The 16,619-nt window shown below is 40.2% G+C and overlaps 1 pseudogene; it reads left to right on the top strand.

Annotated features, from left to right (window-relative positions):
• Positions 1–4,910: 4,910 nt before the first annotated feature.
• LOC148703812 (small nucleolar RNA R71) lies at positions 4,911–5,008 on the top strand (annotated as a pseudogene).
• Positions 5,009–16,619: the final 11,611 nt, after the last annotated feature.

The following is a 16,619-nucleotide window of genomic DNA, read 5'->3' as shown; positions in this document are numbered from 1 at the left end:
CCACATGTCAAAAATTTCAATAGCAGTAATGGGCTGAAGAGGCATCATTTGCCTACGAGTTAGACTTCCAACACGTTGACATGGGTCACATGTCCTACAGAACTCGTGGGCATCTTTAAATAGTGTAGGCCAATAAAAACCACATTGTAACACCTTAGCTGCTGTTTTCTTAGATGCAAAGTGTCCTCCGCAAGCACTGGCATCACAAAAAGAGAGTACACTTTGTATCTCATGATCCGGAATGCATCTTCTAAAGATTTGATCATTGCAATACTTGAATAAATAGGGGGCATCATAATAATAACTTCTTACTTCATGTAAGAAATTATTCTTATCATTCGATCCCCAATGCTCCGGCATCCGGTTCGTGACAAGAAAGTTTACAATATCAGCATACCATGGCATAGTAGAAAGTGCAAACAATTGCTCTTCAGGGAATGAGTCCTTGATGGGCAACTGTGGCACCGAATCATTAAAAACTAGCCGTGATAAATGGTCAGCAACTATATTTTGTACTCCCTTTTTATCTTTGATAGTGATGTCAAATTCTTGGAGTAGAAGTATCCATTGTATTAAGCGTGGTTTGGCATCTTTCTTATCCAATAAATATTTTAGCGCTGCATGATCTGTAAAGATAACAATAGGAGCACTAAGGATATAAGAGCGAAATTTGTCTAATGCAAATACTACTACAAGCAATTCCTTCTCGGTGGTGGTGTAATTTATTTGAGCATCATTTAAGATTTTGCTTGCATAGTAGATGACATATGGCTTATTATCCTTGCGTTGTCCTAGGACAGCTCCTAAAGCATAGTCACTAGCATCGCACATGATCTTAAAAGGTAATGACCAATCAGGTGGTCGCACGATGGGTGCAGTGCTAAGCATAGCCTTCAATTTTTCGAATGCCTCTTGACATGTTTCAGTCCAATTGAACGGTGTATCAAGGGATAGGAGGTTACATAATGGTCGGGCTATGACACTAAAGTCCTTGATGAACCTCCTATAAAATTCTGCGTGACCCAAAAATGATCTAACATCTCTAACCGTTTTGGGTGCAGGTAGCTTGGCGATTAAGTCAATCTTGGCTCTATCAACTTCCATGCCCTTCGATGAAACAATATGACCTAGGAACTGAACGTCTTTAGTATAGGTAAACAACCCAGTGATCATGAAGAAAGTAAAGAAGTTGAATGGGTTGAAACCATTGCGGAAGAATATTTGTTAAAAGAAACATTTACTGAATCGGCCGACAATGGTTTAATAGATTGGTGTTCTGAAGGTACTGCTAATGACGTGGTCCCACCTGGTTTAGATAATTCGGATGTTATGATGGTCAATGGGTGGAGACCACGAATAGAGGAATTTGAACAGTTGCCACCTCGAAAAGCAAAGATAGTACCATCCCATGAACAAACACCTTAGCTCGAGTTGAAACCTTTACCGAAGGAACTCAAGTATGCCTTTCTTGGATCCGATGACACATTTTCTATAATCATCTCATCTGATCTGGATCATGCCCAAGAAAGAAAATTACTTGGTGTTCTAAAGAATCATAAGGGAGCTTTAGGATGGTCTATTGCCGACTTGAAGGGGATTAGCCCTTTAATTTGCACGCACCGGATATATTTGGAGGACAATGCCAAAACCACAAGGCAAATGCAACGCAGGTTGAATCCTACGATGAGAGATGTGGTTAAAGCAGAAGTCCTCAAGTTACTTGACGTGGGTATTATTTACCCAATTTCCGATAGCAAGTGGGTGAGTCCTACTCAAGTCGTGCCCAAGAAAGCAGGTCTGACGGTAGTCAAAAATGATCAGGGTGAACTAGTTCCAACTCGTGTTCCGACGAGTTGGCGCATGTGTGTTGACTACCGAAAATTGAATTTGGTCACTAGGAAGGATCACTTTTCCCTACCCTTCCTAGACCAAGTTTTGGAAAGAGATGCAGGACACAAATTCTATAGTTTTCTCAATGGCTATTCCGGGTACTACCAAATCGAAATTTCACCTGAGGATCAAGAGAAGACTACCTTCACTTGTCTTTTTGGCACATTCGCTTTCCGTCGGATGCCATTCGGGTTGTGTAATGCACCTGCAACATTCCAAAGGTGTATGCTCAACATTTTTGAAGAAATGAACGAGAAATTTTTAGAAGTGTTTATGGATGATTTCTCTATTTTTGGCGATTCAAAAATAAAATTGTTCTTCCAATTTAGTATCAGATTCTTTTCCATGCATCGAGCTAAGACTGCTTGTAAATGTAATAAACAATCATCAAAAGAATCGCCAAAAATAGAGAAATCATCCATAAACACTTCTAAAAATTTCTGTTCATTTCTTCAAAAATACTGAGCATACACCTTTGGAATGTTGCAGGTGCATTACACAACCCGAATGGCATCCGACGGAAAGCGAATGTGCCAAAAGGACAAGTGAAGGTAGTCTTCTCTTGATCCTCAGGTGAAATTTCGATTTGGTAGTACCCGGAATAGCCATCGAGAAAATAATAAAATTTGTGTCCTGCAACTCTTTCCAAAACTTGGTCTAGGAAGGGTAGGGGAAAGTGATCCTTCCTAGTGACCAAATTCAATTTTCGGTAGTCAACACACATGCGCCAACTCGTCGGAACACGAGTTGGAACTAGTTCACCCTGATCATTTTTGACTACCGTCAGACCTGCTTTCTTGGGCACGACTTGAGTAGGACTCACCCACTTGCTATCGGAAATTGGGTAAATAATACCCACGTCAAGCAACTTGAGGACTTCTACTTTAACCACATCTCTCATCGTAGGATTCAACCTACGTTGCATTTGCCTTGTGGTTTTGGCATTGTCCTCCAAATATATCCGGTGCGTGCAAATTAAAGGGCTAATCCCCTTCAAGTCGGCAATAGACCATCCTAAAGCTCCCTTATGATTCTTTAGAACACCAAGTAATTTTTTTTCTTGGGCATGATCCAGATCAGATGAGATGATTATAGGAAATGTGTCCTCGGATCCAAGAAAGGCATACTTGAGTTCCTTCGGTAAAGGTTTCAACTCGAGCTTAGGTGTTTGTTCATGGGATGGTACTATCTTTGCTTTTCGAGGTGGCAACTGTTCAAATTTCTCTATTCGCGGTCTCCACCCATTGACCATCATAACATCCGAATTATCTAAACCAGGTGGGACCACGTCATTAGCAGTACCTTCAGAACACCAATCTATTAAACCATTGTCGGCCGATTCAGTAAATGTTTCTTTTAACAAATATTCTTCCGCAATGGTTTCAACCCATTCAACTTCTTTACTTTCTTCATGATCACTGGGTTATTTACCTATACTAAAGACGTTCAGTTCCAAGGTCATATTGCCAAAAGAAAGCTTCATGACACCATTCCTACAATTGATCAATGCATTAGAAGTTGCAAGGAATGGACGTCCTAAGATGACCGAAATCTGAGATGGTGAATTGGAAGCCAGATGTGTGTCCAGTACGATAAAATCAACAGGAAAATAGAACTTGTCTACTTGGACCAACACATCTTCGATAATTCCTCTAGGAACCTTCACTGACCTGTCAGCTAATTGTAAGGTCACAGTTGTTGGCTTCAACTCACCCAAACCGAGTTGCTCATATACCGTATATGGCAACAAGTTCACACTCGCTCCTAAATCTAGCAATGCTCGCTCAATCCTAAAATTGCCAATGATGCACGAGATAGTTGGGCAACCTGGATCCTTATATTTAGGAAGAATGTTATGCTGTAAAATTGCACTCACATTTTCAGCCAGAAATGCCTTTTTTTTGACATTTAAACGATGCTTGACAGTGCACAAATCTTTTAAAAATTTTGCATATGAAGGCACTTGTTTGATTGCATCAAGAAGAGGTACATTGATTTTTTACTTGCTTAAAAAGCTCAAGAATTTCAGAGTTTGGTTCAAGCTTTTGCAAGGGCTTTAATCTTTGTGGAAATGGTGCAGGAAAAGGACATTCAATTTTTTCAGTAGATGTTGGTGCTTCAGTTTCTTCATTATCCTTTTCTTTTATCTTGGGAGGGTCAGAATCAGGTATGACTTGTGTTTGTTCTGGGACTAGTCGGTCAATAATCTTTCCACTTCGCAAAGTTATTATACTCTTTGCTTGCTCTTTATGCGAAGTTGAAGATGATGCATTACTACCGCCATAGACTTGAGGATTAGGTTGTGGTTGAGCTGGTAGCTTACCTTTCTCTTGAGCACTTAAAACAGTGGTCAGCGTTGTCAGTTGATTTCTTAATTCATCATTGATTTTAGCTTGACCTTGCATGAAAGATTGCAAAGTTTCTTCGAGACTGGATTTTTGAGGGGGTGCGTGTGCATAATGTGGTTGCGGAGGTGGAGGAGTTGGGTTATATACTTGTTGAGGTTGGTCATTCCTCCACCTGAGATTTGGATGGTTCTTCCATCCAGGGTTGTAAGTACCCGAAAAAGGATTATTGAAAGATTTTTGATAGGTATTCATAACATTGGCCTGATCGTGCAAGACTTCCTTGAATGCGGGTATTGTGGGGCAATCAGTGATGAGATGGCCAGGCATCTCGCAAATCCTACAACACTCGCTGTTATGTTCTACGGTCTTGACGGGTTCAATCCTTTTAAGTTCAATTTCCTCTACCTTCCTAGTAAGCGCTGCCATTTTAGCCTGAATATCATCCTGAGTACTAAGGTTGTAAAGGCCCCCGTGTGGAATGCTAGTAGGCTTAGGCAAAGGTTTATTCACTCTATCCCCTGTATCCCATAATTGTGCAGTCTCGAGTCTAAATAGTCCCATGCCTCATCGGGTTGCTTTTCTAGAAATAGACCATTGCACATAGTCTCTATAAATTGTTTCAACTGTGGAGACAACCCTTCGTAAAAGAAACTAATGGTTCTCCATGTTTCAAACCCATGATGAGGACAAGAGAGAAGCAAATCTTTAAATCTCTCCCAGCATTCATAAAATGTTTCATGGTCTTTTTGTTGGAAATTACTAATGTGCCTATTCAAAAAGTTAGTCCTTTGTGCGGGAAAGAATTTTTTCAAGAATTCTCTTTACATATCATGCCATGTTCCTAGCGATCTAGGTCTCAAGGAGTTCAGCCATGTTTTGGCTTTATTCTTTAAGAAAAAAGGAAACAAGGTCAATTTAAGGACGTCTTCCGATACATTTGGCACTCTAAATGTGATGCTAATTTCTTCAAAATCCTTAAGATGAAGATAAAGGTTCTCGGATTCCATCCCATGATACTTGGGCAGCAATTGAATTACTCCTGGTTTGATTTCAAAGTGTCCTACATTTTCAGGAATAATCATGCATGAAGGTTGACTAGTCCTAGTGGGATGTAAGTATTGTCGATGTGTCATAACTGGGGGTCTACCTTCATCACCATGGTGACTTCCTACATCATCAGGAAAATTTGCCATCTCACAAGGTGTGAGATACTGCGAAGGAATTTCAAGGATGTGTCCTAAGGGATGATCTAAAGTTGTACGACTTAATCGACCGGTGTCGTCCCTATTCCAACCTAGCATACAAAATTTAATTAATTTTTTTATGTTTTTTTTAAAAAAATAAATATAAATATAAGTACCAACTAAAGATACCCTAAAACTACACCCTAAAATAAAAATCTATTCACAATCAAATATGCAACTAAACATTACACCTCAATTTCTAATGTTTTTCTTAAATTTCTAGACAGCTCCTAACTGGTTTGAAGAGGGCACCTAAGCCTCCAATCCGGTCTAATGAACCGAGTTGACCAGGTAAGCTTCCAGGTAAGTGGAGGGGTCACGGTGCGTTCGCAAAGGTCCCACTTAAAACCCACTTGCCTCGAACAGATGAACTGTCTCCCTTATAGGGACAAAGCTTGCCTAGACATCAACTAAGCCACAGAGCAAAATTGGTGCAACTTTCGGTGGTCTTCGTCCTATTCAGCTCGAATGTCCTTAGGGGCAAACGTCTAGTTGATTTTAATTAAGCTTAGGATATTTATGCAATGGGGTGATTTTTGGGCTAAGGACGAGTGATGAAATTCCGACCTTATTTTTTTAAATGGGTTCAGCCCTTAGAATATTTTATGTTGATGCCTTATACTATATGCAACAATCAATAGATTTTTTTTTTTAATGTTTTATGACATGACATTAAATTTCATTGAATAGGTGATCAAGCAAATTATTTATTTTTTTTAAAAAAATTTTATGAGTTGAAGTTTGAAATTTGAAATTTTAGGTTTTTCCTCTCTTTTCTTAAAGTTTTTTTTTCTTAAATTTTCAATTAGCAACAAGGGTTAATGAGATATGATAACAATAAAATTCTGATTCTAAAACAATTATATGCAGAAAATTCAAAACAGAAAGCAGCAAGGTTTCGTATTAATATAATGGTCTTAAAAGTTTCAGAATGTCAATCAGACCGTTCCGATGAAAGAAACACAGGTCCTGCACCTGACGCCCAAATTTGAGTTCAATCAGACGGTTAATTTCTTTGATATCAGAGTTTGATGCAGACTGTGCAGGGAATAAAAAAACAGCAGTAAAGATTTTTTTTGTTTTTCGAAAGAAAAAGACTAACTACTAAAGTATTAATTAAATCTAAAATTATACTAATAAATAAGCCGATCCCCGGCAACGGCGCCAAAAACTTGATGCAAAAATAAAATTGTTCTCCCAAGTGCAGGAGAATCGCACAAGTAGTAAATTCTCGGGAGTCCGAGGTCGAATCCTCAGGGAACGAAATATATATGAGATTATTTAATATAATTTTAGATTAATTAATTCAATAAATTTGTGGATTAAAATTATGTTTTTATTTTCAAAAATTAAAATCGGAGAACAATATAGCAATAAACAAAGTTTAATAAAATAAAGATGGTAGGGATCTGGAATCCCCCTTGACGATATTGCATTCAAGAAATAAACTCTATGGTTCTTGATTAAAAATGAATGGTAGGATAGATCTAATCATGGTATATGTTTCATGAACATATGAACTCAATTTTTAAGCATTCGTCGTGCTTTCTACGTCTACGACGAATCAAATACTAAAGCAATCCATATATCAATAATCATAATCCATTAAAGAGCTATCTACGAAATAACTATGCATGGATCAAAAACATATCAGTAAATACAATTCATTCACGGCAAAAGTTTAGAGTTTACTTCAAAGAGCAATACATCAAAGGTTCCTCCATCTCCCTTCCTAAGAAATCAGCCACTCATTTTAAAAATGAGTCCCCCTTTCATTCTCCCCTTTTCCTTTCTTTCTTTTCTTTTCGGAAACAGGGGAGGCCCTGTTTCCCTTTCTTTTTTTTTTCCTTTTGACAGAGGGCCTCCTCTGTTTTTCGAATGAGGGATTGAGGCTCTGTTCTTTTTTTTACAAATCCCTTCCCCTCCAGCCGAGAAGAGAGCTCCTTATATCTCCCAGTGGACCCCCTGATCACACGGGATGCTCCTCTCGTGTTGGCTGCCGAGTATCCCGGACGCGGAGAGGCTCAACCAAGATTGGAGAGGCAGAAGAAGCGGGCGGACGCATGTGACACGGGCTCGGCTGAAGCACGGATGGACGCGTGGACTGCGAGGAAGATGCTGGGGCTGGATCGTTAGGGATCCGAGAGGAGCTGGAATGTGGAAGCTTTGGAATGCATCACGGGATTTGCTGTGAACGCGGACGAGATCTAATCGTGAATGGAAGGATGAACGCGTGGATCCGGAAGAATCGGATGCGGGAAGGCTTCACGGACGTGGCTGGAAGGCTGATCGCATGAGGCCGCTAAGATGCTCTGTGAACGTGTGGGATCTGGTAGAAGGGCCTTGGATGCATGGGAGAAAGATCCGGGAGCGTGTGATCTTGCTGTGACGCTGGAATGGAGATGCTCGGGATCGGAAGGAGGTTTGGAGCTGGGATCACGGTTGCTGGGAACTCGGGGGAGCTGGTTCACGGACGTGGCATGTTAGGAAGCGCGGACGAAATCTGATCGCGAACGGAAGGAGGTTTGGAGCTGGGATGCGGACTCGGACAAACGTGGCATGCTGGGACGCGCTGTGAACTGGGAGAACCTGGATCGTTGGAGATTCAAGAGGAGCTAGGATGCGTGGACTGCGAGGAAGACGGAAGAGCTGGGATGCGTACGCTGAGATCACGGACGCGGGATGTCTGGGAGAGGCTGGATCGCGGTGGATTTTGCACGCGGACGGCCGGAAGGAGCGTGGACGCGGAAGACTGGGATGCACGCGTGGACTTGTGAGGATCTGGATGGCATGCGGAGATGCTCGCAGATGATGGCTGCACGCGGACGCTGAGATTCGTATGCTCTATTTTGGGAAGAAACAAGGGAAGAGGCAGACATGGCTGGGAGATGTTTCATGGGATGCTGAATGGCTGGGCTTCATCGTTGGAGCTGGGAGAAAGGCTGATCACGGCATGATTCGATCACGGATCGTAAGACGCAGACGGGTCTTGATAGGGTTGATGCGGCTCACAGACGCGGCAAGGATGCTGAGGTGCTTGCGAACGGCTGAATTTGGGCTCTGTTCTGCAGCTGGGAAGAGATGAATTTATATAATGATAAAAATTATAATAAGTGCTAAGGATAAAATATTTAATCATGTAAATGTTAACACCTATTATTTATCATTATTTTGCTAGCATTAGGCTAAGTTAATTGGTACTTAGATCGCACTTTTGTGCTCTCATCTGACTTCCTATGAAATGGTCTGTGAGATACGGGGCTGAAGTCGGCAGCCCCAGCCGACTTCAACCCCATTCCCCTTTTGGAAAGGGCCAGAGCAGGGGATCGCAGACGCGATCCCCTCCGGCTTCTTCGGGTGCAGCGAGGGCGGGGCGCCGCGGGCGTTACGCGGCAGCCCCACGGTCGTTCCGCGGCCACACGAGCGGCCGTTGATTTCGCCCCACCGCCGCAATTTTTGCGGTGGAGAGCCGTTGAAATAGGGTTATAAAACCCCCCTTTCCTCCTCCCTTGGATCCTCCACCGAGCACCTTCTCTCCTCCCCCCTCTCTTCCCTACTTCTCCTTCTTCTCCGGTGACCGCGTGCGCCCCTTCAATCGAGTTCAGCCACCCCGGGAGCCAAGCTCCTTTGATTTTCTTATTTCCTTATTTTTTCGATCTAGTTTGGCTGTTAGAAACCCCACCGCTGTCGCCGCTGCTAGCTGCCAGATCGAGCCACCTACGACCGGAATCCGCCGCCTCCGTCGACTGCCGGTAAGCCCCTTCTTTTTCAATTTATTTCGTTGCTAAACATCCTCGAGTTCTTCCCTTTGTTTTGGCCCCAAACCGAGACCATGCTCGGTTGTCTTCATGCTTGTAGCCGCAGTGACCGCCGGCCACCACTGTGGTCGGCTGGCCGTCGACCGGGCGACGGCCCCCGGCCGCCTAGGCTGGCCACCCAGGCCGACCACCCTGCCTATCCCACTTCCTCTCCTGTTCTCCCATCTTCCATCTCCATGGGGAGCTCAGTAGGGAAGAAGGCCTATGTGGGCCAAACTGGGCCAAGCTTGGGCCCGGTTCACTGTTGGCCCAACTTGGGCCCAGTTGAAACCCGAACCCAAAATCTGGAATCCGAACTCGAAACCCGGAAACTCGGAAACCCAGAAATCCAAATCCGAAATCCGAAATCCAAAATCCGAAACCCAAAATCCGAAACCCAGTAGTCTTATTTTTGATCTGAAATTAACAAAAAAATTAATTAAATATAACAGGTGAACCCGATCTGCCTACCTGAAGTAGGAGTTAAGCGAGAAGTGGCAAGTAACTTAATGCTTCAAAGTGCATTTTTCAAATTATTTAGTAAAATAACTATCAATGGATTAAATTTTGAAATATGATTTGCATTTAGTAAAATGGGTCTGGCATGTTTAAATTTCATCTGAAAATTTTGTTATATGCTCTAAAATCCGTAAACTATGACTAGGTAATTTATGAAATCTGTTTATATATATATATATATATATATATATATATATATATGCATTTTCAGCATGGCTATGATCTGTTCTGTTCTGTTTTGGCCCCGCCAATGAGGATTATACGTTGGACCTGTCGACTTGTAATTTGTGAGGAACCGATTTCGACACCGCGCCACCGGTAATTAGAATAGTGGTTTCTGGACACCGTTGCCACCGGTGACTAACAATAGTAGTTTCTAGTACTCTATGCAACCATGCCACTGGGTTACGTGGCTGTAGCCTATTATGTTGAGAATCTGGTATCAGAGTTTTTGAAAAAATAATAATAAGTTTTGAAAACAGTAAAACGAAATTATTTATGATTTATTTCATACATTATCCTGTATTTTGATTTGATATGCTCTGACCCCGCTTTGGGGTATTTGTTGCTTACTGGGTTAGTGTAGCTCATTATTTTATTTTCTCTATTTTTCAGATCCAGAGGCTTGATCGCACGGGATTGGGGAGTGCGTTAGATTTTCCGACGATTTCTTCAGTTATCGGTCCTTTAGTTAGATTAGCTTGGACACTTGAATTATGCTGGCATATGCTATTTTGAAGACTGCTTTTGACCAACTTAAATATTTATGTCATCTTTAAACATATGTAATTTCTTCGATAAAATCAGCTGCCTTGCACACCTGTGTGGCCCGCCGTGCGGGCGTGCGGCATCTGCCGCGTTCCGGGCTCGGGGCGTGACAGATTTAGTGGTATCAAAGCTCAGGTTTTAGATTCCTAGGGATTGTGTTTGAAATAGTCAGACGGAGCTTAAGTTTTAGGATCTTTAGAATTCATCGAAAAGTTTAAGAGATGGGTAGACATTAGGCCATTAGACGAAGGTATTTATTTGCTTTTGTTATTGATAAATTTGTGTTATTGTATCAGAATTTTGAAATGCTAAAATTAGAATGCAACCTAATTATGGTCGTAACTGAAGTGTGAATAAGCTATTCGAAGAGTTTTCTTGGTAGAGCCATTTGTATTTCAAGTTATGATGAATTAGATTTTGACTAAATTAAGTGAAGGAATATTAATCATGGGATATTATTGTGCAATGTAATTATTTTGGAAGTTTAACTTGATATCATGCACTGTGGATATTGCTTCTAGTAGAAGTTAATTATTTTGGTGGTAAATTAAGGTTCATTTATAAAAAGATGTTTAAAGCTTGGACCAGAAAATATTCTTCGAGGATGGAAATCTGTATGTGGATCATGTACGAAACTCTTGTGTAGATAGAAAACATATTTGGGATGCAATTCTAGAATTTTTCTTTGGCTTTACCTAGAATTTGAAATTTTAGATCTTTTCAAATTACAATGCAGATTGATATTTTAATTGGAAGTGATTTAGTAAATTATAAGAATATTGGTTGTTTGAATTATTTTAAGCTGGTCAGCGATATTAACTTTGTGATTTGGAAATAGTTTCTAATGGTTTTCCTTATTAAGGAGAATTTCAATTGTCAAAGAAAAGAATAGTATTTTTGATTTTGACTGATATGGATATCATAGTGTCATTAGTGTAGGTACTTCTATCTATTATGCAAAAAAAAAATTGTTGGAAAGTATAGTATTTTGATTTTGATCGATATGGATATCATTGTGTTATTAGTAAATTCTCTAAGTCCAGTAGATTTACAAGATCTCGAAATGTTTGAAGTATTATAAATAAAAATATTTTACTTATTTGAGGAGTTGATCTCAATGTAAAAACATAGAGCATATATCTTAGTAGAATTTCTTGTAAATCTTTAAACCAAATTATTAGATTCTTGTGAGTTAAATATTTATAAATCAAGGCCATAAGTTGATTATGGATTTTGTATCATCATATGTGAAATGCAAGTGGGATTTCATGAGAGGCCCAAATAATTTTAGCCTAAAAGAAAAGATTCGGGATGATTAAGTAGGCTCCTGAGTAAGTTAATCTAGAATCTTTTAATTATCGAAGCTTAGAATAAATATCAACTTGTATAATGGAATTGTCAAAGGAAACTAGAATTGGCTTAGTTCAAATTTGGATCTAGAATATGATTACTTGATCATATGATGGTACAAATACGGCAACTATCTCAAGGGTTAATCATGACCTAGTGTACTTGGAAAGCAAGGATAAAATTTTGCTTGGATATTATAAAAAAAAATGTTGATGATCTAGGATCATTAAGAAATTTTGGAAAATATTGATCAGAGTTGCACAACGAAAGTATGATGGACTGAGTCAATTTAAACTGGTCAAAAATATTGACTGTGTTATGTGAAAGACTATGTTGTTCAATAATGAAAGATTTTGTTAATAAGGGAAGGTGAATACTATTAATTCTCAGGTCAATCATGATATGATTATATTATTTCTTGGATAGACTTTGCTATTTTTGGGTATGCTAAGAAAAAATTGAGTATATCATGACCAGGATTGGTTGATTATTAATTAAATACAGACTAATTTGTTAAGTATCTAAATAAACCATGCATTATTTGCTCCCATATTATGATTTATAAGTTCAAGTTAAAAGCTTTGTGGCATATTGAATCATGGTATTAATACTTTGCCTTCTTAGACTTGCTTTTGTTATTTGATGCAAATCATTTTTGAGATAGCTCGTTGCTATCTAATGATCATCAGTACATGTTCATTTTGTGAATCATACTCTTAGCAATATAATGATTTGACTCTAAGGTTGGTTATTCTCCTTTGAGGGATCAGCACACTACCATGATAAGTGTATGAGATCTATTTCATTTCAAATTCTATCCCAAACACAACTAATATTAATCAATTCTATTGTGAATTGATCCTAATCCGATCTCGAGTGAATATGCATCAAGATGATAATTTCAATATGAGATTTTAGTTAGTCACTTATCTAGTGCTATCCTTACGAGTCTATATGAAATTTTTGATAATTGATCCAAAGTTATCTATCACACTACTTTTGATCGAGAAGAATGAGATCTTGGATTTATATTACTCAATGAGCTGAGCATCTTTAAATTTGAAAGGCATAGATCTCTCAAATTTCGAGGAAGAAATTTTTTAGGGGGGGAGAGAATGTGAGATACGGGGCTGAAGTCGGCAGCCCCAGCCGACTTCAGCCCCATTCCCCTTTTGGAAGGGGCTAGAGTAGGGGATCGCAGATGCGATCCCCTCCGGCTTCTTCGGGCACAGCGAGGGCGGGGTGCCGCGGGCGTTACGCGGCAGCCCCGTGGTTGTTCCACGGCCACCCTACGGCCGCACGAGCGGCCGTTGATTTCGCCTCACTACCATGATTTTCACAGCGGGGAGCCGTTGAAGTGGGGTTATAAAACCCCCCTTTCCTCCTCCCTTGGATCCTCCACCGAGCACCTTCTCTCCTCCCCCCTCTCTTCCCTGCTTCTCCTTCTTCTCCGGTGACCGCATGCGCCACTTCAATCGAGTTCAGCCACCCCGAGAGCCAAGCTCCTTTGATTTTCTTATTCCCCTATTTTTTTGATCTAGTTTGGCCATTGGAAACCCCACCGCCGTCGCCGCTGCTAGCTGCCGGATCGAGCCACCTGCGGCCGGGATCCACCGCCTTCGTCGACCGCCGATAAGCCCCTTCTTTTTCTCTTTATTCTGTTGCTAAACATCCTTGAGTTCTTCCCTTTGTTTTGGCCCCAAACCGAGACCATGCTCGGTTGTCTTCATGCCCGTTGCCACAGCGACCGCCGGCCACCACTGTGGTCGGTTGGCCGTCGACCGGGCGACGGCCCCCGACAGCCTAGGCTGGCCACCTAGGCCGACCACCCTGCTGATCCCCCTTCCTCTCCTGTTCTCCCATCTCCCCTGTCCATGGAGAGCTCGGTGAGGAAGAAGGCCCATGTGGGCCGAACTGGGCCAAGCTTGGGCCCGATTCACTGTGGGCCCAACTTGAGCCCAGTTGAAACCCGAACCCAAAATCTGGAATCCAAACCCGAAACCCGGAAACTCGGAAATCCGAAACCCAAAATCCGAAATTCGAAACCCAAAATCCGAAACCCGAAACCCAATAATATTATTTTTGATCTAAAATTAATAAAGAAATTAATTAAATGTAACAGGTGAACCCGATCCGCCTACCTGAAGTAGGAGTTAAGCGAGAAGAGGTAAGTAACTTAATGCTTCAAAGTGCATTTTTCAAATTATTTAATAAAATAACTATCAGTGGATTAAATTTCGAAATATGATTTGCATTTAGTAAAATGGGTCTGGCATGTTTAAATTTCATCTGAAAATTTTGTTATATGCTCTTAAATTCGTAAACTATGACTGGTTAATTTATGAAATATGTTTATATATATATGCATTCTCAGCATGGCTATGATCTATTCTGTTCTGTTCTGGCCCCGCCAATGGAGATTATACGTTGGACCTGTCGACTTGTAATCTGTGAGGAATCGGTTTCGACACCACACCATCGGTGATTAGAATAGTGGTTTCTGGACACCGTTGCCACCGGTGACTAACAATAGTGGTTTCTGGTACTCTGTGCAACCCATGCCACTGGGTTACGTGACCGTAGCCTATTATGTTGAGAATCTGGTATCAGAGTTTTTGAAAAAATAATAATAAGTTTTGAAAACAGTAAAACGATGTTATTTATGATTTATTCCATACATTATCCTATATTTTGATTTGATATGCTCTGACCCCGCTTTGGGGTATTTGTTGCTTACTGGGCTAGTGTAGCTCATTATTTTATTTTCTCTGTTTTTCAGATCCAGAGGCTTGATCGCACGGGATTGGGGAGTGCGTTAGATTTTCCGACGATTCCTTCAGTTATGGGTCCTTTAGTTAGATTAGCTTGGACACTTGAATTATGCTGGCATATGCTATTTTGAAGACTGCTTTTGACCAACTTAAATATTTATGTCATCTTTAAACATATGTAATTTCTTCGATAGAATCAGCTGCCTTGCACGCATGTGCGGCCCGCCGTGCGGGCATGCGGCGTCTGCCGCGTTCTGGGCTCGGGGCGTGACATGGTCATATACTGCATTTTGTAAATTTGTTGATGGGATTTGTTCCATCCTTTGATTATATCTTCTTTCTCCTCTGCCTAACTCCTCTCCCATGTCCTTCCCAATCATATGGAGGATGTCAATATATATGAGGAAATCACGTGTCCAAACAGCCCAATAAATCAGTTATTTTTTCCTGTGAAATTTCTAATTTTTTATAGTTTATTCACTTATGTTTTCCTCCAGATTTACAAATTAGTGGTTTAAATATTTCCTAGCACCGGTCGCCATATAGGAGATAACACTCATAGCCATGCCCAAGACATGTACTTAGACCCCTGTTCTATTGTAGTATACCTTATTTCTGTTGAAAATTTATGTGGCACAAGTTGATTTTAATTACTTTTCCTTGAAATAGGTACTTATTTTCTGAATAAATAAATCAGTGCAAATCTAAGTTAGTTTGAGCCGCTGTACTTGAACCATGTTTTTCTTTTCCATATTGGTGATCGTCTCAACATGCATTCGTGTGCACTTTTATATGTCTTTTTAAAGTTTATTCTTGATTGCTAAATCCTCCTGTATTATGTTGTTGTTGCAGAACTAGATAAGCTACTAGAAGATGCACCCATCCCATTCATTATGCAACATGCAGTCAAGATATCCTCTATCTGCAAGAGAGTTTCATCATTGAACTTGCTCTTGAAGTCAATACAGAGGCGCATTGGTAACATAGATCGAATGCTTTCTACAGGTGTACCAAATGGTATTGACTGATCTTAACAACCTCTGCTAATTTTAGTCTTTATATATTACTGTGAAATATAGTATCAGTGAACAAAACCTTAAAATTTTCTTTTGCAGATAATGTCTCTCCTGATATAGTGGAAACATCAGCACTGACTTTGTGATTCTGCTATTCTCAATTCGTTGTTAGTACTTATTACTTAATCATAGCTTTATGATTAGATTTTTTTGGATGACTGAGTGTTAAACATGCACCTTCAAAATTACATATGCTAAACTACTAGTGAGACACAGTAATATGCAGAATTATGCTTTTACATATGCTGCGCCAGCCTTCACTGAGTATTCTCATATCTCGATAAAATAAGCAGTTAAGGTGCAGTATACTATCATTACAATATTTGTTTTTATTACCAGTGTATGCTGACAGGTATCATGCACTGTTTTGTTCCCTCTTTATAAGAAATTAGACACTACATGGTCTTTTTCATTTCAGTTTATCTGTCAGATGTTTGTAACTGAATTTCTAGGGTCCAAAGCCATTTCTTTTTTAATATGCATCTGATTAAGCAAAGTGTTCAGAGGAGATTTAATTCTTTCATCTAAACACAGTTTTAGTTTAAATGCAATGATGTGATTCTGAGTGATCACAGGGATGCTTTGGTTTAGTCCAGTTACCTGAGAATAAACCAAAGAATTTTTTGTGTATCTACCAGCAGCTTTTTTCCATGGCATTAATGTTGTAGGTGATGTTCATCTAAGCTTTTCTCTATGTTCTACCTTTGACTAAGTGTTCAGAATAAAAGTTAATTTTAGCTGGACTTGAGAACCCATTCTAAATTAATACTTCACAAATAAATCTATGGGATGTTTATATGAGAAGAAAATTATGTTTTTGCCAACCTGGACAAAGACCTTGGATGCGCATGAGTCC

This window comes from Phoenix dactylifera, chromosome 14 (assembly GCF_051530095.1).
Source record: "Phoenix dactylifera cultivar Ajwa chromosome 14, Ajwa_hap1_PhDact_Kaust_v1.1, whole genome shotgun sequence".
Classification (NCBI taxonomy): domain Eukaryota; kingdom Viridiplantae; phylum Streptophyta; class Magnoliopsida; order Arecales; family Arecaceae; genus Phoenix; species Phoenix dactylifera.
Note: the sequence above shows the minus strand (reverse complement) of the source record. Positions and strands in the feature narration are given on the sequence as shown.